The sequence below is a fragment of the Rhipicephalus microplus genome, chromosome 3 (genome assembly GCF_043290135.1).
Source record: "Rhipicephalus microplus isolate Deutch F79 chromosome 3, USDA_Rmic, whole genome shotgun sequence".
NCBI classification, from domain to species: Eukaryota; Metazoa; Arthropoda; class Arachnida; order Ixodida; family Ixodidae; genus Rhipicephalus; species Rhipicephalus microplus.
In genome coordinates, this window is record NC_134702.1 from 280,692,674 (window position 1) to 280,715,703 (window position 23,030).

General features: G+C 47.0%; 1 protein-coding gene across 7 annotated transcripts in view; it reads left to right on the plus strand.

Moving 5' to 3' along the window:
• LOC119167780 (PHD finger protein 12) overlaps nucleotides 1-23,030 on the plus strand; it is a 381,633-nt gene that overhangs the window by 165,399 nt on the left and 193,204 nt on the right. The window lies entirely within an intron of this gene.

The window sequence follows — 23,030 nt, forward strand, 5'->3', positions numbered from 1 at the left end:
GGCTAGCTGCTGTAGTTAAGGATGAAAGCATTCACTCGAGTACGTCCATTTTAAAGAAGTGGAGGATGTGTGCATGCATGGTCTAGATGTACAGACAATGATCATACTTCGACGAAAAATGGCAAAGCCTTGACATTTTCTCTTTGTCAGCCCTGCTTGAGCACTTATCAAGCCAACCTCAATGATTTTAGTGATTTTGCTCACCCGAGAAAGTCTGAATTATCTAAGGGGGAAGAATTTCGACCTTGTTGGCAAGACATTTAGTGCATGGGTGAGAAGAGAGGACACAGTATGTCCGCTAACTTTCAAAAATGGTTTATTGCTACTGAAGCGCAAATGTGTCCAGGGGTGGTGCTCGCACGCTGAATCCACGTGTCATATGCAGAGAGCTACATTTTACAGTGATAGCTGTTATGAGATCACAAATAAAGTGCCATAGTTGCCCGTTGCCAGTGTCCGTAACTGATATCGCTTTAAATAAGAAAAAAATATTCAGGATGAAACGTAGTTTGAACTCAGGTCCCTTTCCTGCCGCCCAGTATTCTGCCACAGAGCCATGCCGGTGCTCGAAACTTTGTTGCAAAAGCACCCATACAGGTGTTATGTTTAGAAAGAACCATAGTAGCATGTAAAATATAGCATGGTAGAAGAGCAAAATAACAACCAGGCATCCCACAATGTCAATTCGGTAACTTGGTGTCACATGATACAAATTGTGTAATGAATATCTCCTTCAATGCTTCCAACTCATTGCAAAAGGCTCAGCCATAATTTATTGTTATCAGCCACCGCAACAATTTATGTCATAGTGGGCACCTTGCAAGCGTACTTGTATTAGCGGGCCTATGATGGTCTACGACAGGCTGTAGAAATGCTGCTCTTCTAGCTATCGCTGTCAATGTGCTTTGCTTTCCGCGAAGGCCTGGCATCTTTTCCTATCGTTCTGTTCAATACAGGGTATGACAAGTAATTTACAAGCTAATGCATGTTCAAAAAATAATATTGTTTATACGACAGGGGACCTGAGAGCAAGAATATTTAAGGAGGCATCCTAGATGGTAATGGAATCAGGTACAGCTGCGATAGTTCAGGGTCTGTGGTGAGGGGTGCAACAACTGCACTGATTGCGCCAATTTGATACATTTCTTCATATTAGCTCTGAGCTGCGCATGAACTATGAAACCTGCTGAAATTGCTCCACGCTGCTCTAACATGCCCGACCAGCCTCAAAGTTTTCCCGATTGCATGAATTTCAGCAAGAAACAGCGGCCATGTTGGCTAGCTGCTTGCAGTTTGCATCATCAATCAATCTAAGTGCGCAGAGCCTAACCCTAAACCAGGGTGTAAGATATATTCTCATTAGGTCAGGACACTCTCTACATGCAATCGGCAAGTAACGAAGCCGCGCGCCATCGCTCCGCCGACTGCTGCGGATATATATCGGTGAAAACAAAAAAGTGTTGCTATAGCGACCAACGCTTTGCGGGAAATATGAAACTCCTAGTCAAGCGAGCATGGCTATGGCATGTTAGCGACTAATGCGCCCCATTTCAGTGAGGGTGAGCCATTCAATCTGAGACCGTCGTTACGCTTCAATGAGTTCGGAAAAGGTGTTGTGAATTTTCAGTTGGTTGAAAAGTTCGGTGCTGGTATAATGTGGGATGCCGAGTGCTTGCTTCGAGACCCCTACCTCAACACTCTGATAGCACAAGTTTTCTGGGTGTTACCACATGTGATGGAGTCCTTCACCATGCAATCAGTGTGTCTACTTGCACTGCTGAGATGGCTAAAGAAGTGGCCATTGCCTTGGCCAAACCCCACCTCTCACACAATCGAGTGTGACTTTCGCTCTCCCGTCACTAACTTTAGCAAAAGCGGCATCTCCCCTCAAGCGCTTCGCATCCTCTGCCAGGCACCACACTCTAAAGACAGCATGATCTTCCCGACATCGATTCCCGCCCATGCGGGCCCTGTCCACCCATGCCTTTTCAACCTCAATGAGGTCACCCACTTTATTGCACGAGGCCTCGTCAACAGCGCCGGAGAAACTGGAGACAAGTTGATTGATTGATATGTGGGGTTTAACGTCCCAAAACCACTATATGATTATGAGAGACGCCGTAGTGGAGGGCTCCGGAAATTTAGACCACCTGGGGTTCTTTAACGTGCACCCAAATCTGAGCACACGGGCCTACAACATTTCCGCCTCCATCGGAAATGCAGCCGCCGCAGCCGGGATTCGAACCCGCGCCCTGCGGGTCAGCAGCCGAGTACCTTAGCCACTAGACCACCGCGGCGGGGGTGGAGACAAGTTGGACACCTGGGACAGTCTAAGTAAGTACAGTCGAATCTCATTAATTCGAGCACGCTTAATTTGAACTTCCGGTTAATTCGAACTCACGACGAGGTCCCGTCAAAGCTATGTGTATTTCAATGGGCGAAAACGCCTGGTAATTCGAATGCCCAAGCACTTCCGACGGCTAATTCAAACATACTGCGCTCCGAAAATGCTCTCAGCACCCCACTCAATCCCACGTCGGCATATGCGACACTTCAATGCTGCACGCGAAGGAAATGAAAAGGAAAGAAAAGGCTGCGGTAGAATGTTTACTCTCTCTCAAATGCCGATCTGCGAGGCGCCCGCGTCACGCTTCTCCCTTTTCCGTCCCTGCTATGTAAAGACCCTTTTCTTTCCAATACCGCGCGCGACGATAGAGAGGAGAAAAAAAAAAGAGAGCTGTCGCTGGGTTGAATGAATGTGTGGTTGAAGGAAAAGAAAAAGGCACTATCTTCTACAGCCCTTGCTCCTTGTGGAAGCACTGCTCTGTGCCTTGAGGGGGGGGGGGGGGTCTTTCACGCGCCGGTGCCACGCTTCCCGTTTTCCCTTCATTGCTGCGTAACCCTTCTCCTTTCAACGCCGCATGCGAAGGGAGCGAAAAAAAAAAAAAAAGCTGCCGTGGAGGGTTGGTTTTCTCTCAAATGCCTATCTGCTTCTGTCTGCGTGGAGACGCTCCTTTTTTCTCATGACGTGCTGGCCTTGTTGCGGCTGCGTAGCGTAGAGCGGGAGGTGTTGCTACGCAGTCGTTATAATTGTCGCCTTAAAAAAAAAGATAGGCACTGCGTCTTGCTCCCGTCCGGGCTGCAGAAATTGGGTGCCTTTCTTCTTTTCTAACCACTACCACCACCACCGTCCTTAAAAAGTGTCGGCAGTGGAGATTTCCGCGCACAACTCCTCTTGCCAGAAGAATGCTGAAGCCGAAGTAGAAATGCTTTGCAAGCTGCATGCGAAATTGATTGACTCGCTGCAAGGCAAACATGTGCAGACGCGCACCATCGATTACTTCAATTAATAACGAATGCCCTGGGATTTGTGAATAAATGTAAGTCTTCTGAAACTTCCCCGTCGTGTGTTAGCTCAATGCACATGTGCCGCTGCGTGGAGAGCCCTTCGTTTATTTAGCTTTCATTAATTCGAACTTCTTTTAATTCGAACTAATTTTCGAGCTCCTTCGAGTTCGAATTATCGAGATTCGACTGTATAATGATACCGCCACGCGTGTTTCTTATTTTCACTTTTGTTTGATTCGGTTTTTGCCCACAAAGCCTGGGTCCTGAATGCTGAGTGCTACCTGCACCTCATTGTTCGAGAAGGTTCGCGATCATTGTAGATTGTTTCGTTCAAATTATCCGTAAGGCGTGAACACTCGAGATTATTTCAGGTCTTGCGCGAAGACCAGTGATAAAGCTGGAACATTCGACAACACATGTATAAATGGCACCGCACTTCACCACTTGTAAGTTGATAGATGACCGACGTTCTGTTCGCCGCTATCAGTGCCCGTGTATTGCTGTAATCTGGCCTTCATTTTCTTGGCCACAAGTTCGGCTGAATAAACAGTTTCATCTCAGCATCGAGTCTCCTCCTTTCATCCATGTCATGACTTTGTGGCAATATCGTTGAGGCCTTTTACCTCGCACGCTGAGCCTTCCCCCACCTCACCCGAATCCCTGCCGGATGCAGGCCACAACTCTGCACCTACTGCAAACCAATGCGTATCTTTCACCTGCCCGCCTCTACTTCATATTTCCGAACATTCACATTACTCCCAACTGCTGGTGCTGTGGCATTCACCAGGCTACGCTTCCGCATATGTTATGTGAGTGCCCGGCACAGCACACACACTAACACCATGACCCATTGCAACGTGATATGACAAACTAGCGACCTCAACGTTCTCGTCAACGGCCACAGCATCACAGCTCTCGTCAACACTGGAGCCGACTATTCAGTCATCAGTGGGATATTCGCCGCGAAGTTGAAAAAAGTTAGGGCCGCCTGGGAAGGCCCTGAAATCCCTACAGCTGGAGTTACGCTGGCAGGAATCCGCACAGCAAGAGTCACCACCATTAACATCGAGATTTATCCCGCAAGCTTTGTCATACTACAGCATTGCTCAAGAGATGTCATCCTTGGCATGGACTTCTCAAGCCTTCATGGTGTGGTCATGGTCATGGACCAAACAACAAAATCAATAACACCATCCACAGAAAAAGCACAAGTTGCCATTTCGCCTTGCTCAAGCGTCATTATTTCCGTTGGTACTCCGAAACAACAAGGCTTCAAAAGTGTCATTCAAGGAAATGAGCACCTGTTGGTCAACTGCAATATTTACGTGGCAACAGGAATCGCCGAGCAGCACATAAGAAAAGCAACAGTCATGCTCACGAATTTCAGCAATGAGTACAAGCACATCAGCAAAGGCATGACGATTGCCTTCGTTGAGGAAATACGGGAAACCCGCAACGCTTTCGCACTCGCCGATTCTGTCGAACATACCAGGATGAATCTAACCTTTCAACCAACTTTTGACATTAATCCAAGCCTTCAGGTGAACAAACAAGGACAACTAAGTGTTATGTTGCTGCCATCAGCCTAAGCAGTTTCACATAGCGCCACAGGATGGCGCCTTTCATTGCTCCTATAATCATTGAAATAAACTTGCTGCTAGCCGCATAGGTCAGCCGGCATTCGAACTGAGCCTCGTGTGTGTGCTGCATCGGGGGAACATGACAACTGGTGACGAGAGATAAAATCTGCAAGTTGGGCGCACCAGAAAACACTCGTGCCTGGAATCAACAAGAATGTCGTCCTTGGGATGACTGGAAGCGTTTGACGCAAGCACAAGTGAGTTCCCGAATATCATGAACGTGTTTTGCTTTACACGGTGAATGATGTGGCTGAGGAAAAAAAGAAGGCGGTGTTCCTGACTAGCTGTCACCTACGAAACCTGTCACCTACGATGTCACCTACGGAATCTGCTGTCACCTACGAAACCGAGTGATGCGACACTTGCAGCTATCTTCGCGGCCCTTGGCGCACACTTCAAGCCCAAAGTGTCCGAAGTGGTCGCAAGTTTCAAGTTCTTTTTCTAGAAAAAGGCACGAAGGCAAGGCCGTTATTGACTACATAGCTGCACTTAACAAGTTAGTAGACGATTGCAGCTTTGGCGCAGTGCGCGAGCGAATGATGTGTGACCAGATTGTCTGCAGAATCAACGAGGCTGGAATGCAAGCTCGCCTTTTGAAAAGTGTAGATTTAAACCTGGAAACGACCAAGAATCTTGTCATGACGATAGAAACTGCAGGAAAAAACTTGCACATGCTTGGAACCCCGTCTGTTTCTGCAGATATGGTACAGTCAGCAAACTTCATAGAGCAGCCGACAAGGAAGATGGCGGAGGTAGTGTGCTCCCGGTGCAGTGGCAAACACCAGACGATGCGCTGCCGACACCGCAACGCTACCAGCTTTAAGTGCGGTCAGAAGAGCCATCTCGCAAGGGTTCGCAAGACAGCTGCGAATAACGGAAGGAATGGGACGGGCTCCCGCTCCGTGCACAATATTGGGATTTGGAGCCGGCACGCTTGCCGAAATGCAGCTGACATCACTCTTGTTTGTGCAGATTTTTGCTGCCATTTGGTCAACGATCCTGAAAGGTGCTGTAGGCGAAGAGACGTCGTTTCTGCGCATGCCTGTGTCGTCACCCACATCGGCGTTCGCGTGGGCCACATCAGCATGCGGTGGTGCATTTGCACTGCCGGTGATAGCACACTGCGGATTTTCCAAGGATGGCGACGCTGACAGCGACGGGCGACCGACGAACTACGGGCGGAATGAACCACGTGACAAAGGATAAGGCTGCATAAACGAGCAGCACTTCGCATTCGTGGGATTTGGAGCCGGCACGCTTGCCGACATGCAGCTGACACCGCTCTTGTTTGTTCAGGTTAGTCTCTACTATTCCATTCATAGTCAAACAAACATTATTGTATTGCCGGCTTCTCCCACGATGGCGTTTGCTGCTCCCGTGAATGATAAACATGTCCGGGCGAGGGTGTCCATAAGGCGCTTTCGCCTTTTTTTCTAATAGTGTGCTGTATTTGCTCTTGTTGTTGCTTCTTTCTGAAGACATGGAACTTAATCCCGGTCCTGATGGTATTGTCCAGGTAAACTTGTCAGGTCATGATGATGCTGCTCAAATAGATTGCCTAAGAAGTCTGCAAAATGGTCAGGTGGGAATAATGACTAAGTTAGATGCAATTGAAACTGGATTCGCAAAGCACGAAACCATAATAGCAGAAATAAGTAAAAACCTGGCTATCACGCAGGAACATGTAGAGGACGTCAGTGAATTGGTATTGAGGCAGCCAGATATAATCAAGGAGCTTCTGAAACAAGTTAATGAGTTACAGGGGAAGTCGGTCGAAATAGAGGACAGAAGCCGGAGACAAAATTTAGTCTTCTATGGGGTGGATGACACTGACAGGTTTGAAAATTTGGACCAGTCAGAAAAATTAATCCAGAGGATTTGTGAAGGTAACTTGGGAATACAGTTGAAGTCGGTTCAAAGGGCGCACCGGATTGGACGTTTCACTGGAAAGGCTAAGTGACCAATTATTGTAAATTTCTTCTGTTACAAAGAAAAACAAGACGTTCTACTAAATGCCAAAAGATTTAAAGGGACCGATTTCAGCGTTGCTCAGGATTATTCGCCTGAGACACGTGGAATGCGCAAACGCCTGGGGGAATATGCGAAAGCTAAAAAAGAAGATACAAATAACAAAGTGAAGTTAAGTCATGATATGCTTATTATAAACGGCAGGGTTTATAGGTGGGTTGAAGAAAAGGAAGAAGTTGTTCCTGTTACAATACCTTGACGTGGTGCCCAAGTTAAGGTGGCCCCTCATGTCGACCTGGTTGCTCTAGTTGTGAATTGCCGTAGCGTAACAAAGCGGATGAACTTGCGGCCTTAATAGAGTCTGTAAAGGCGGATATAGTATTCGGCACGGAATCTTGGCTAAATCCTTCCATCAGCGACAGTGAGTTTTTCCACAGAACTTTATTGTCTATCGAAAAGATAGGCTGAGCCATGGTGGCGGCTTTTTTTTGCTTGTTCGATCTGATTTACGCTCATCTGCCCTTGCTATCAGCCATGATGCGGTGGAAGCTGTGCGGTGTAAAGTGCATTTATCTCATTATTTTTCACTTACTGCCGGGGTGGTGTATCGGCCACCAAACTCTGACGTGGCGCCACTACATGCTTTCGGTGAAGTCATCTCTGAGGTTTCAGGTCAGGTTATGTTGTTAGGTGGCGACTTAAATTTACCTGACCTTCACTGGAGTGATAATACCTGTGTATTCCAAAATTGTAGTCAGGTTAACATGGACATGAAGAGCATTATTGATACCCATGGTCTGTTACAATATGTAACTGAGCCAACCCGTGAAAATAGTATCTTAGACTTGTTGTTTTGCAACTTGCCAAACCTTGTAAACTCAACAACTGTTATTCTGGGATTAAGTGACCACCACACTGTAGTCGCATCTATAAAAACGAAAATTCATCGCGTGAAGCACAGCGGGACTAGAAGAGTATTCTTCTTTGACCGAGGCGATTATTCTAGCATAAATGAAAAACTGTATAGTTATCTACCGGTGTTCGAGTGCCTGGCGGATAAGGATGTTCATGAATTGTGGCGTCTGTTCAAAAATAAGCTACTTGAACTCGTTGAGGCACATGGGCCAAACGCGGATTCCTCCAAAATGAAAAAACAAAGAAAGCCGTGGATGACGTCATGTCTGTTGTGGCTAATCAATAAGAAAAAGCGGTTATTTGCTAAATTCAAACGAACTAAATGGACTACTACTATCAAAAGTTATTTTAGATTACGCAAGAATACAAAAAGGTATAAAAAATGCCAGAGGTGCCTATTTTAAAAAATTGAACGACACGCTGAGAGCGAATTCTAAGCATTTCTGGCAATATATCAAGAGTTGCAGTTCTGAGAGTGTCGGTATAAATGGAATTGTTTATAGTAACAAAACTATCACAGATGATGGAGAGAAGGTGAATTGTTTGAACAACTACTTTAAATCTATCTTTTTGCCAATACAGGACTTTGCCTATTCGTTCGACGCCAGTAGCATACCTCCAATGAACCCAATTGAGTTCAGCGTAAGTGGCATTGAAAAGCTATTAAAGCAAACAGATAAAACGAAAGCAACTGGCCCAGATGCGATTTCTCCGCGTATTCTGAGACGGTGCGCCGAACCAATCTCTCTTTATTTGCACATAATTTATAAACAATCTTTGAAATCAGGCCTCCTACCAGTTGATTGGAAAACTGCCCATGTTGTTCCAATTCGCAAGGGGGGATTGAAAAAGGATGCTGGGAATTTCAGACCAATCTCTTTAACATCAATAGTGTGCGATCTAATGGAACACATTCTCTACTCTGGAATAATGAAACACCTCACGGAAAACAATATATTAAGTAATGTTCAAAATGGGTTCCGAAAGGGGTTGTCGAGCACCACACAACTAGTTGAATTTTTATCATGATCTGGTATCCACCATTGATTCAGGGGGGCAAACTGACTGCATCTTCTTAGATTTTCGCAAGGCATTCGACACGGTATCACATTCACTCCTTTGCAACAAACTTAAATTACTAAATATAGATTCTGCTGTTCTAAATTGGATTGAAAATTATTTGTGCCAGCAACGGCAATGCGTCATCTTAAACGGCAAAAGCTCTGATTATGTTGATGTGACATCGGGAGTTCCACAGGGTTCAGTTTTAGGGCCACTTTTATTTTTAGTTTACATAAATGATATTTCAGCAGGTATTTCTTCACATATTAGATTGTTTGCAGATGACTGTGTTATGTATAGACAAGTAAAGAATGACAGAGACACCTTACCCAACTGCAAACTGATTTGGAACGTGTTCAAGATTGGTGCTCTACATGGAAAATGAACCTAAATAATAAAAAGTGTGTCCATGTCTCTTTTACAAAGAAGCGGAAACCTATGGAAACAGGGTATACTTTAAACAATGAGCGTCTAAAAAGAGCAGATAGTTATAAATACCTAGGGGTAGTCTTGTCATTCGACTGCTTGAGGAATGCGCATGTAGATGATGTGGTTTGTAAAGCTAGAAAAGCGCTAAACTTTATTCAATGTAATTTAAAAACTTCGGAACTGAACTTAAAAAAGACGGCCTATTTAACATGCATACGACCTATACTGGAATACGCTTGTGCAGTGTGGGATCCTTCGCAAGCCACATTGTTTGATAAATTTGAAAAAATTCAAAACCGGGCGGCCAGGTTCGTCTTGGGACGGTACAAGAGAGGGGAGAGCTGCACTCAGATGAAAAATGAGCTTGGGTGGGAACCGCTTTCCTCGCGTCGGCAAAAGCTGCAACTGAAGTTTTTTTTTCAGATATATAATGATAAAACAGGAATTAATAAAGAAAAATACTTTATGGAACTTTTTAACCGTTCAGCTACAACTGACCATGTTTTTAAAATAAGAGAATTAAGCAACAGGACGAACCTGTACGCGAATTCATTTTTTGTTAGAACCGTTAAAAAGTGGATTGGATTGTCTGCCATGCAAGTGTGCTGTAAGAACGAAGAATTGTTTATGTCATTTCTGTAACCCCCTGTTCGTGAATTCATTTTTTTGTTAGAACTGTTAAAGAGTACAATGGATTGTCTGCCATGCAATCGTGCTGTAAGAATGAAGAATTGTTTATGTCGTTTCTGTAACCCCCTGCTGTAACACCTTTGGGCAATGCGGGGTAACCTTTGAATAAAGAATAAAGAAAAAAATATGAACGACCTTCCCGAAACAGAGCCGGGACAAGGTGAGAAATACACCTCGTGGTCTCTTCGTGCCACCGGACCCGAACCCATAAAAATTGAAGCTCGCGTCCATAACGGGCCGCTAGTGATGGAACTTGACACCGGTGCCAGTGTTTCGATAATAAGCGACGCGAAATTTAACGCTTTGTTCTCAGGAGAGCCGTTAAAGCATACTGACGTGCGGTTCAAAAGCTATTCTGGAGAGCTGTCGGCAATTTGGAGAAAATGTCAGCCACAGTAAATGTGGGCGCGGAGGAGGCAACTTTGCCATTATTTGTTGTGAGCAAAGCGTGCCCCCCAACTTTTCGGAAGGGACTGGATGGAAGCATTCGGTATTACCAGCCGTTAGACGTGAAAAAAATCAGTATCGTTGAAGGCCTGGTCGGACAATTAAGCGACATCTTTTCAGAAATGGTACAATGAAGGAGTTTTGGCCACGATATCACTGCAAGAAGGAGCCAGACCGAAATTCTTCAAGGCACAACCAGTGCCGTTCGCCCTTGTCAACAGGTATGTCGAAGAGTTGCAACGATTACAGCGCGAAGGCATCCTACGCCCTGTGAAGACGTCTAAGTGGGCCGGACCAGTAGTTCCAGTGGTGAAGCAAGATGGTAGAATACGCTTGCGTGGTGATTTTAAGGTCACTGTCAACCACGTCACGGTGACTGAATGTTATCCGATTTCCGGGATCTAAGAGCTGTTCGCCAAACTGTGTGGTGGAAAGAAGCTCACAAAACTGTGTTTGAAGGACGCTTACCAGCAAATAAAGCTCTATGTGCAGTTGCAGGAGCTAGTTTCCATCAACTCAGTAAAAGGGTTGTTTTAATTTACGAAGCTTCCGTTTAGTGTCGTTTCAGCACCCGCGTTGTTCTAGTGGGAAATGGTGAACTTGCTGAGCGACCTTCGTCACGTCTTTGTCTACTTTGACGATATCCTGGTGACAAGAAACATTGACGAAGATCACTAGAGGAACGTGAGCAAATTTATCAAGCACCTCCAAGATGCCGGCTTGCACCTGAACCTAGCAAAATGTGAATTTATGAAAGGCCACGTTGAGTACTTAGGACACGTTATCATCGCTGAAGGCTTGCATCCCAGCCCCAGGAACCAAAGCCACAAGACGTGAAAACTCTGCAAAGCTTTATGGGGTTGATCAACTTCTACCAGAAGCTCATCCTTCGCTTGTCAGCGGTACTCAATCCATTGAATGGTCTATTGGTATCAGGTATACCATGGACCTGGGCACTTCTTCAGGAGGAGGCCTTTTGTGAAAGTAAGCAGCTCTTGGCATCTGCGAAGACATTGGCGCACTTTGACCCGAAAAAAACCACAGTGCAAAAGAGTGGCTGCTTGGGCTGGTTGGTATTGCATTTTTGAAATAAATATGATTTATTAGTCGGCAGGGAACGTTTTCAGAAGGAAGATAGAGCTGAGAGTTAGGACAGAGTGCACACTTACTATCAATTTTACTGCACAGATGGCGGTAATATATATACATTGAAGAGGGTGAAGAGATCATACACAGATGAAAGGATCAATGATGGTGCATGTGCCAGACCACCTTATTCCAACCTTGAAATGACTACCTAACTAAGAAGATACTCGTATTCGTTATTGGACAGATTGAGGGACAGGGCACTTACACACTCATTTTCTGCTTTGGGAATCAAAAAGGCTTCATATATTTCCCATGCCCTCCTGCCCTTATACCTTGCCATTACTTGGCATTTATCAAACTTCACTGTGCACCCACAATTTGCGCAGTGACTTGCAAAGTGGCTGCTCACTGATCCGCACATCAGATTTGCGTGCTCCTTAAGGCGATCGTTCAGACAGCGCCCTGTCTGACTGATGTAGTATCGACCACATGATAAATAAATGAGATACACAACGCCTATATTACATTCCACAAACTTCTTTAAGGCTTCGTATTGTACCCGACATTTAAAGATCCGCCGTAGTTAGCTCTTTTACAAAGAGAGCTCAGCTTGTTTTTTTGCCATGAAGACAACCTTTACCCCAGTTTTCTCAACGATTCTTTTTAAGCAGTGCGAAACTTTTCGCACATAAAGAATGGCAGACACTTTCGACTTTAGCTGGTCCTGAGATGCATGCCGTGCATTCATGCTCTGCTTAAATACATTCAGAAGCGATTCTGATATGCCCGAGAGAAGGTGATCAGGAAAGCCTGCTTTCCTAAATCTGTGCAATAAAATTGGTTGTAAGTGTGCGCTCTGTTCTATCTCTCAGCTCTATCTTCCTTCTGAAAACGTTCCCTGCGCATTAAAAAAGTATATTTCTTAAAAAAAAAAACTACCGTGCTTATAACCAGAGTCCTTCAATGCTTTCTGGTCACGAAACTCCACCCAAAGGTTGATATAGGGAGAAAATCTCCCGCTAGCGGCGCCACCAGTCGTAAGGGGGCCACAAGCCGCCGCCAATGCTGGGATTAAATGCGCACTATTGCCGACGTTTCCACGTTATTATGTGCGTGCTGTTCTTCCTGTTACCTTTTATTAAACGTCACTGAACGCAGCAATGCCACTAGATCAGTATAAACGTGATTCAGTGTCGACGACGAATGAAAGCTGTTTACTTAAGAACGCACGCGTAGTTTGCCTGAGAGCGGTGGACCAACCTTATAAATAGCAGCGCGTTTAAAGTGTTTTAACATCGCGCAATAACCCATTGTGTCAAGAATTAACTAATAGCCCAATTATATGCGCACTTACGATGCCTCGAAGCAGTACGTCGTTGCTCGCCAGTGTTTAAAGACGATGCTCATTGCTCCCGATGCGAGAAGCTACTGCTGGATCTGCTCGACAACGTGCTCGCGCCTGGCCAAAGGGCGATTCTGTTTATGCGGTAGTAAAGCTTTCTATTCTGGCAGTGCCGCAAATACGGGGAGGAAGGTGAACGGAATAAAACACGACTAGATAAGACAGGGGCAATCGTATTAATTTATATACGGCTCGTCTCTCGCGCGCTGCTATCCAAGTAATCGAATGAAAGGAATAGTCGAGCTAGATGTTACATTCTAGACCTTTCAATTGAGTCTGCACCCAAATGCGCAGTTGTTCTGGGCACACGTTTGTGAGTGCCAATCGCTTTCTTGACGCGGGTACTTTCGATGTCTTGGTTATAGCAGCTCAGCGCTTTTGCGACCGCTCGCTTCGGTATTAAGGGTGCCTCTTGAAATAGCACGAGTTTCACGTGCCTAACATCTGAGTGATCCCTTTTTTACACGCAATTTAGTCGATACACCCGTCTCTTGACGTTTCCTTATGTTTACTGCTTAGAGCAGCATTAATTACCGGCCGACAACCCACGATTTCTTCGGGAAGGGAAGTACAGCAGCCTAATCTGGAAGTTCCTTTCGATGCCAGTGCTAGCTGCTCGGCGACCTTTGCCACACTACCTAGGTACCATACCATACTTTTTTATGCTTGGGGGAGGGGGGGGGGAGGGTTACGATTTAAAGCAAGCCATAAATCGGAAATTTGGTACTAATGATACGCTGCTTAGTATTTACGTGTGTACCTATGAATGGAAGCTTCCAATCAGGTGCATTTAATGAGGAGCAAGTTTGAAAGCATGTTTTGTTTACACAAAATACACAGAGAACAACACCTTGGAGAAGAGAAGCACTAGAAACTATTATGACTGTATTCAGTAATGTTACACTCTCAGTGCCTTGTAAGGGGAGGGGGGTGGGAACCAGTCAAATTTTCTTTTTTCTCTCCTACGTCACCTGGATCCTGGGGCATCAAGGGATTGCGGGAAATGAAGCAACGCACGCTGCAGCCCGAGAACATACACAACCATTATGCTTAACACTACGGCTTCCGCCCCCCCACTTGCTTGGCATGAACCACACACGGTTGCCCACGAGGCTTTGTTTTTTTCTTTCGCGCGTGAAGAAATGTAATATACATTTCTCCCGAAGTTCGGTGCTACTGGGGAAACAGAAGAGCAATGCCTTTTCCTTGTTCCTTTTGTATCCGGTGCTGCAGCCCATCACACAGCACGTCTTAGGCATTGCTCCTTCGGATTTTCATGCCGTCGACCTTGAACGCGGAGAACTGGCCCTTGAAGTTCTCGTGACGCTGATGCAGAAACTTTGTTCGAAGGAATACCGCGAGCTGCCTTTACACAACGCCTTCGAGCTGCCGCCGCTGCCAATGCGTTCCACCGGGCAATGGCCGGGCGCAACGGAGCGGTGGCCCCCCTATCCCAGCTTGCGCCGCGTAGCGGTCGCTCTTGGCAGCATACGAAGCTCTCCCATAGAGTGACGGAGAAGTTTCGTGACCAAAACGGTATTAAAGGACTCTGTTATAACTTATGCGTCATCATATGGTCTTGGTGCAGTTTTAGCCCAGCGGGAAGCATCGGGAGAAGAGCGCCCAATCGCTTTCGTGTCCGGAAGCTTGGCCACAACTGAACAAAACTATAGCCAGCTCGATAAAAAAGCCTCAGCAGTTGGGTTCGGGGTAACACGTTTCAAGCAGTACTTTTGGGGACGGCGATTTGAAATAGCAACTGATCATAAGCCACTTTTGGGGCTTCTGGTGGCAAATAAGCCGATCTCACAGTCTTGCTCACCTCGATAACTCTGCTGGGCACTCTTCCTGTCGGGCTATGATTATGTGTCGAAGTACAGGCCTGGTGGTCACATTCTACACACTGATGCCCTGAGCCGACCTCAGCTTCCAACAGCTGATTTTCAAATTGAGAACCCACCGGAGATTTTTATGCTCCAAGAGTCTTGCCCCAGAGTGATCTCAGCGCAAGCTATTGCGGCCGCTACGATCTAAGACCCGCTGCTGTCACATCTTCACGAATCTCTTTGGGCTGGTAGGGGAGTTCCCCTAGAAGCTCCATGGAAAGAATACGCTACTCGACTTCATGAAATGAATGGGCAGAGTGATTGCATTCTGCTAGGAAGCAGGGTGGTTGTGCCCGCGTCTATGAAGGTCAACGTGTTGTGACTGCTACATGAAGAGCATCCAGGAGTGGCGAAAATCAAAGCGGTGGCTCGTAGCCATGTTTGGTGGCCAGCCGTAGATGATGACGTCACTGCAATGGTGCAAGCATGCCGCACCTGCCAAGAAAATCAGCGATTACCGAGACGGGTGCCAATCAAGCCGTGGCCATTTCTGGAGAGACCGTAATCCTGGATTCATGTAGACTATGCTGGACCACTAAGGAATGCTTACTTGTTCATAGCGATTGATGCATACTTGATCGAAGTGGATAGAAGTTTTTCCCGTATCCAGCCCGTCGACTGCAGCCACTACTGGTTGCCTGCGAAAAATGTTCGCTCCTCATGGACTCCACGATGTAGTCGTATCCGACAATGGTGCAGCGTTCGTGAGTGAAGAACACAAGACATTCTTGCTTCAAAATGGCATCCGACAAATTCTTGTACCACCTTATCACCCAGCATTTAATGGAGTAGCTGAGCATGCAGTACATACCATTAAACAGAAGCTGAAGAAAGCGCAGCCAGAGGATGATTTGCCCGTACGGATAGCGAGAATTTCGCTCACATACTGGATTACACCTCATGAAGTAAAGGTTGTAGTCCCGCTGAACTTCTCATGCACCGGAAGTAGAAAACGGCATTGGATTTACTACGGCCTAACTTACGGACCACGGTGATGTCTCAACAGATCTCTCAGAGTCTCCGGGTCAACAGAGAATCCGCAGGAGTCGTAGCCACACCACCAGGAACGACTGTTCCCGCTCGTAATTTTTGTCCAGGTCCAGCCTGGGCACCGGCAACGGTAGAGGCGGACAAAGGGTATGCGACAGTGCTAAGACTACCAGATGGCCGCCAATGGACACGGCACCATGTAGGTTAGGTTAGGTTAGGTTAGGTTATGTGCGAGCGGAGCCGTGGAAGCCTGAGCTGTTGGAGTATTCTGGCCGCTCTCACACAGACCCTCCAGATGCTTCATGTGTGCAACCAGCTGTGCCTCTAAATGCTGCGGGTGCGGCCACGTTTTACGCACCAACAGAAAACTCTGGAGCCACTGCATCTACAGGGGTTTCGTCTGGGGAATTTGAAGACACATGTGTCACCAGTGATCCGGGTGGTTGTGCCAGTGTGCCGGTGGATGCCTCGAAGCCAGAGGCCCTTTCTCAGACTCCACTTTGACGTAGCTCGCGAGTGCAGAAACCTGTTATGCGTTATGCGCCCCAGTAGTCGAGCGGAACTCTCTGCTTGCCCATTGTAGCACTTGTTGTTCTTGTTCCTTTTTTGTTTTTTTTTTCACCTCTTGTGCTTCTTTTTATGAAGGGGGGGAAAGGAATGTTATGTTGCTGCCATCAGCCTAAGAAATTTCACATAGTGTCACAGGATGGCGCCTTTTATTGCTCCTATAATCATTGAAATAAACTTGCTGCTGGCCACATAGGTCAGTCGGCATTTGAACTGAGCCTCATCTGTGTGCTGCATCGGGGCAACATGACACTCAGTAAGCTGCTCCTGAAGTACAAGATCTTTTCGTCTTCAAGGGTTTGACAGACTCCTGTCGCGAGACATCGAATGGTAACAGAAGAGACTGCCAGGCCATAAAGGAACAAGTCAACGAAATGCTACGAGATTACGAAATGCTACGGATGGATTTCGTTTTCTGCTTGTATTTGGCCTTGTTGAGTTGACTGTCATGGCAAGAGCTGATGTAATCGACAAGATCCTTCTTTAATGCTGGCCATGTAAATCACCTCCTCGATTTGTGACAGGTTCCCCAAAGCCCGTCGTGTCCTCCTAAATGCGGGCTGTCATGGTACAGCTCAAGAACCTTTCGTACCAGCGTAGCTGGAACTTGAAACTTTCCTCCTATGGGCATCAATAGCTCTGTACCTTCTCAGAGTTTAAGTAAGTTGACACTTTCCTCTTTTCCATAGCCACTGATTACTAGAAGCCAAGAAAGTGCATCGGCATCTGATAATTCTTGCCCGCTTCTATGTGAGACTTCAAAATCAAACTGCTGAATTTTACTGATCCAGCAGACAGTTATTCCTTTTGGTTGAGAAACATTCAGGAAATGGGTAAGCGCCTGATGATCAGTTAATAGTTTGAATTTTGTTCCTTCGATGTGAGATCGAAAATACCTTTTTGCAAGGACAGCCATTTCCTCCTTTGTTGTGCTGTAGTTCTGCTCTGCCTTGGTGAAGGTATACGAATAGTAGCCAATAACTTGAGCTCCTCTGTGATGTTTTCGCTGATACAGAATAGCACCTGCACCGAAGTTAGAAGCATCTGTCGTCAGTTCAAAAAGGAAGAGTGAAATTGGGAAACGTTACTATCGAGTCTCATATGATGGCTGATACCAAGTCATCCTAAGCCTTTTCACATTGGTCAGTCCAAATAAAATTTGTTTTCTTGTTAACTGAATTGTTTAGTGGTTTTGGTCGGGCTGCAAAGTTTTTATGAAGTTTCTGAAGCTTCCGGCAAGCTCAAGAAAAACTCTGAGTGCGGATACGTTATCTGTCTTCTTTATCTGCCACACATGCTCCACAGACTCTTTGTTAGTAGTCTTAGTCAATTCATCAAAAATGGGTCCAAGAAATGTAATTTTTGCTTTGAACTCACTGTTCTTAAAATTCACTCTCAGTTTAGCTTCGCTTAGTGCGATCAAAACAGCCATCAAATGTTGAGCGCGAGAAGTGTAATCTTTTGAATTGACTCAAATATTGTCAACATAGGCGTTACAAAATGCTCCAAGAGCTGCTTTGTCGGGGAACGGGTGAAGAGAAAGAAGAAGAATAAAGTTGTTACATGTGTAGTTAACGGATGGCCGGATTACAGGGATTACCGTGAACAGTAGGCCATCAGGCCCGCGAAGAACATGAGGACATGTTGAGTCTTTTGCCCAGAATGAACTGTGTTTATTGTTTCCAAAATGGCCACCCACCGCTGTGCCGGGCTTGCACAGCTCAACACAACTATCAGTGCCGCGGGTGGGGGGGGGGGGGGCTGTATTTGAGCTAACATTGTAACACTCCTCCCCTCTTAGGAGGAAGACTATGGGGAGTACCTATTCACTGGTTTCCTAGTCCTCGTGCCACGTCGCAACTTCGGCGTGCTAGGCATAGGCACGACAGAGTCACTGTTAACATGCACACCACTGTTGAGCGCAGTCCCGTCGCTCTCCATAGCGCAGCTACTCCCAGAGAAGCTAGTTCCAGGTAGCTGTTGCTGATGAGGCACTTCCGGAACAGCTGGTGCATGGAGAAGCGGCGGCTCCAACTGTGGTGGAGCTGCAGAGATAGCAGTTTCAGGAGAGGCCAATGTTTCTGTCGGCACAAGGCGCAAGTGGTCACTGTGTCAGTTTCCCAAGGTGCCATCTTCAATACGGACACTGGCTGATGACGAAGTGACGTCCACAACACTGGCAGGCACCCAGGGTGTACCCCTGCGAAAGTTTCGCACGTACACGTCATCACCTGGCTGCAGTGATGGAGCCTGCCGGGACCCTCTGTCAGCATACAACTTCTGCTTGAGTTGTTTTAGGAATACAGATGCCTGCAGGCTTGGCCTCAGGACATCCAACAGAGTCTTGAACATTCTTCCCGTCAAGAGTTTACACGGTGGCCGACCTGTCACTTCATGTGGTGTGATCTTATAGCGGAACAGGAACCTGGAGATCTGTGTTTGGAAGTTCCCAGAACCAGACTTCTTGAGTTTGTTCTTCACAGTTTGTACAACTCGTTCAGCTGCACCGTTTGAGGCAGGGTGATACAGCGGTAATAGCATGCGGCGAATTCCATTTCGAGTTAAGAACTCAAGGTACTGGGCACTGGTGAAGGCGGGGCCGTTGTCAGAAACTATGACATCAGGCAGGCCATGCTGAGCGAATGCAATTCTCAATGCAGAAATGGTAGCTTCTGCAGATGTGGAAGACACAGGAAAGGCTTCTATCCACTTTAAGAATGCATCCACAATAACCAAGAATGTGTAACCTAGGAATGATCCCCCAAAATCAATGTGAAGCCTTGACCAGGGTCGCTGTGGAAAAGGCCACGGCGTCTGCTGAACCAGCTGTGTAGCTCTATGTTGTGTCTGGCACGTAGTGCAGCTCTTCACGCTGTTGTCAATGCCTGGCCACCAAACATGGCTCCTGGCAATTATCTTGCTTTTCTCGATACCCGGGTGGCTGGCATGAAGAACACCAGGAACTTGGGCCTGCGATGACTTTGGCATTACTACTCTTGATCCCCAGAGTAGGCAACCCTCATGGAGACTGAGTTCTTAGCTTTTGGTATTGAAAGGGTTCCACTCTGGTCCTACTGGGAGGCTTTCTGCTTTCAGAACAGCAAGAACAACATGGCCCAGAGCTGGATCGTTTCGTGTGGCTTGAACCACAACACCTGGTGAAAAGAGTCTCGGATATGCCTCCTTTAGCAAGATTTCAGCAGGTCGTGGTAATGCAGTAGTGTCAGTTGGGAGAGGCAGTCTACTAAGGGCATCAGCTTGGCCGAGCTCTTTGCCAGGCTTGTATACAAGTTTGTACTTGTAAGCAGAAAGCGTCAGAGCTCACCTGACCACTCGAGGCGACGCTGGCACGGGAACGGGCTTGTTGGCACCCAGCAGTCCAAGAAGTGGCTTGTGGTCAGTGTATGCTTCGAATGAGATGCCCCACAAGTACTGGTGAATAACGATTTACACCAAACACTAAAGCCAGTGCCTCCTTGTCGAGTTGACTATAGTTTTGTTCTGCTTTTGACAAGCTGCTCGAGGCAAGAGCAATGGGATGTTCCCAGCCATCAGCGTCTTTGTGCGCCAGAACTGCACCTATACCATGAGGTGATGCGTCACAGCTGGCCTGGCAGAGTTGAAATGCTCAAGAACTGGAGCTGATGTCACCAAGTGCTTGCAGGCAGTGAATGCATCTTGTTGTTCTTGTCCCCACTCCCACTTCTCTTCACAAAGAAGCAAGTGCAGTGGATGAAGGAGTGACGAAAGGTTGGGTAAGAAGCGCCTGTAGAAGTTGACAAGTCCCAAGAAACTCTGAAGTTCCCTGACATCCTGAGGCACAGGAGCATGCAGAATGGCTGCTATCTTTTCAACATTCGGGGAAAGGCCTTCCTTGCTGATGATGTGCCCGAGATACTCAACTTGTGACACGAAGAAGTGGCATTTTTCAAGTTTCAGCTTGAGGCCAGGTTCCTGAAGCTTGCTAAGCACAGCATGAAGGTTGTGAAGGTGCTCAGCATCATTTGCACCAGTCACAAGAATGGCGTTGAAATAGAGTGATAGATGTGGCAGTCCCCTGAGCAAGTTCTCCATCTCGCGCTGAAATATGGCAGGAGCAGATGAGATGCCAAAAGGCAACCGGGTGTATTGAAATAACCCCACATGCATTAAAATCGTGACGCACTTCCTAGAAGCCTCGTCAAGGACAACTTGCTGGTACGCATCTCGCAAATCGAGTTTCGTGAATTTCTCACCTTCAGCAATTTCTCAAGCACAGTCCACAGGTCCTCGATCCTTGGAATGGGGTACTGCTCCACTGTTGCCACTGGGTTTACGGTGACACCAAAGTCTTCACAGATTCTGGTGCGTCCATCCCTTTTGGTCACAGGAACAATAGGTGCAGCCCGCTTTGCTGTCTTGACTGAAACAAGAATGGAATCTCTTCTTAGTCTATTGATTTTTTGAGTTACTCCATCTGTCAAGGCATACGGCAGTGGATGTGGCTTGAAGAACCGAGGCGGAACATCTTAAGGAACGTGTAGAGAAGCTTTAGCACCCTTGAATGTACCCAGGCCTTTTTCAAACACTTCGGCGTAGTCTTGGACTAGTTGTTTGACATTGGAAAGTGCGTGGATGTTCACTTCAACGTCAGAGGCGCCGATTCCCAGCTCACACATCCAGTTGCGTCCAAGAAGAGTGGGTGATCCGGGTCCGGTCAGAAAAATAGGTAGGTCGGTCTCTTTGCCATAAAACTTCACGCTGACGTCAGCTTTGCCCTGCACCTTTTTTAGTTCCCCGGAATAGCTTCGCAGAATCACTTGTGACGGCTGCACAGGAACCGAAGGCAAAAGCTTAAGAAGACACGACTTGGCCATGACAGAGAGAGACACTTGCCCCCGTGTCCACTTCCATGCGGAGCGGCTTGCCAAAAACGTCAACAGTGACGGTGAAAGGCGGAGGCGGCGTGGCCTAGTCGACCAGCCACATGTCAAAAACTTCGTAAGATGAAGTGATAGCGGCGTCCTGCTTGCGTACAGTATTAACATGATGACAGTTACTCGACAATGGTGAACTGCAAGCCGAGAACGAACGTGCCTTGATATGGCTGTTGCTGTGGGCTTAGCTGTCCCTTCGTCTCGAATTGCACACCTTCGCCAAATGACCTCGTTTGTGTCAGTAATTGCAGATTGTCTTCACATGCTTGCATTTTGATGCAAGATGTCCGTTCCCGCAGCGGTAGCAGGTGACGCCCCCAGAATGTGACGAGACACGGTGAGTCGAGATAGCGCTGCTTGTGTTCGCTTGCGCTATCTCACCTGCGTCTTTTTTTGCTGCTTCCATTGCCAGGGCAGTCTGCACGGCGTCGTCGAAGGTGAGGTTTGGTTTTTCCAGAAGTCTTGGTTGGACATCCTTGTTGTTTATGCCATGCATGACGTGGTCGTGGAGCATGTTTTCGAGTTCAGCCCCGAAGTTGCAGTACTCGGACAGGCTTTTTAGTGCTGCGATGAAATTGCTGACGAATTCCCCTTCTGCGCGAACGCGCGAGTTGAAACGAAAACGCTGCACGACGGGAGAGGGCTTCAGACAATAATGTCTTCCAAGAACTTCAAGAATCTCGTTTAGCGTCTTGTCACTGGGCTTGGCGGGCTTGACCGAATTGCGGAGCAAAGCATACGTTTTCTGCCCGCAGCAGCTGATGAACGCGGCAGTACGCTTGTCTGGGGCGACATCATTCGCCAGAAAAAATGCTTGCAGCCGGTCCACGTAACAGGGCCAGTCGTCTCCTCCCCCTCGAACGGCTTGAGGTTGCCGAAACCTGGCATGGTGAACAGATGGCAGAGTGGTGCGGAAACGAAGACTTACATGAAACTTTCTTTCATCCTCGTGGCCAGTTGTTACATGTGTAGTTAACGAATGGCCAGGCTGTAGTGACTACCGTGAACAGTAGACTGTCAGTCTTGCAAAGAACATGAGAGCATGTTGAGCCCTTTACCCAGAACGAGCTGTGTTTATTGTTTCCAAAACGGCCACCCACCGCTGTGCCAGGCTTGCAGAGCTCAACACAACTATCAGCGCCGTGTGGGGACGCTGCATTTGAGCTAACATTGTAACAAAAGTCTTCTGTCTCTGCCGGTGTTGGAACGTTACATTGGCGCACCCTGCAGGATTCTGGGAATTCAAATCAACTGAGAGGTTTCTGAAAGAACCTAGAAGTTCCTCTACAGTTTCGGGGGATTGCACTTGTGCCTTTCTCTGGAGTTCATTAGGAAGGCTGTGAATAATGAGCGGTATTATCGCTGACTCCTGAAGTTCCCGGCTTGCCATTTGAAGAAGCCGCGTTTTCTCATAAAAACACTCTTGGGGCTTTCCTGATTGAAATTCATAAAAAATTGCTCAGTCCCGCTTTTCAACACAGTTTTTATCGAAAGCTGCCAGAAAACTCCTTTTCCACTTATCCTGTGTGTCGGTCTCATGTCCAGCGTAGTGAAGCTCGAACCATTTTCGAGCCAGTCCGGTAAGAAACGGACGCATGTTTCTGATGAGCTCACTGGATTCCTGCCACGATTTGTCTTCACTTGCGTTTTCGTACAACTTAATCCAAGTGTCTGGCTTTGT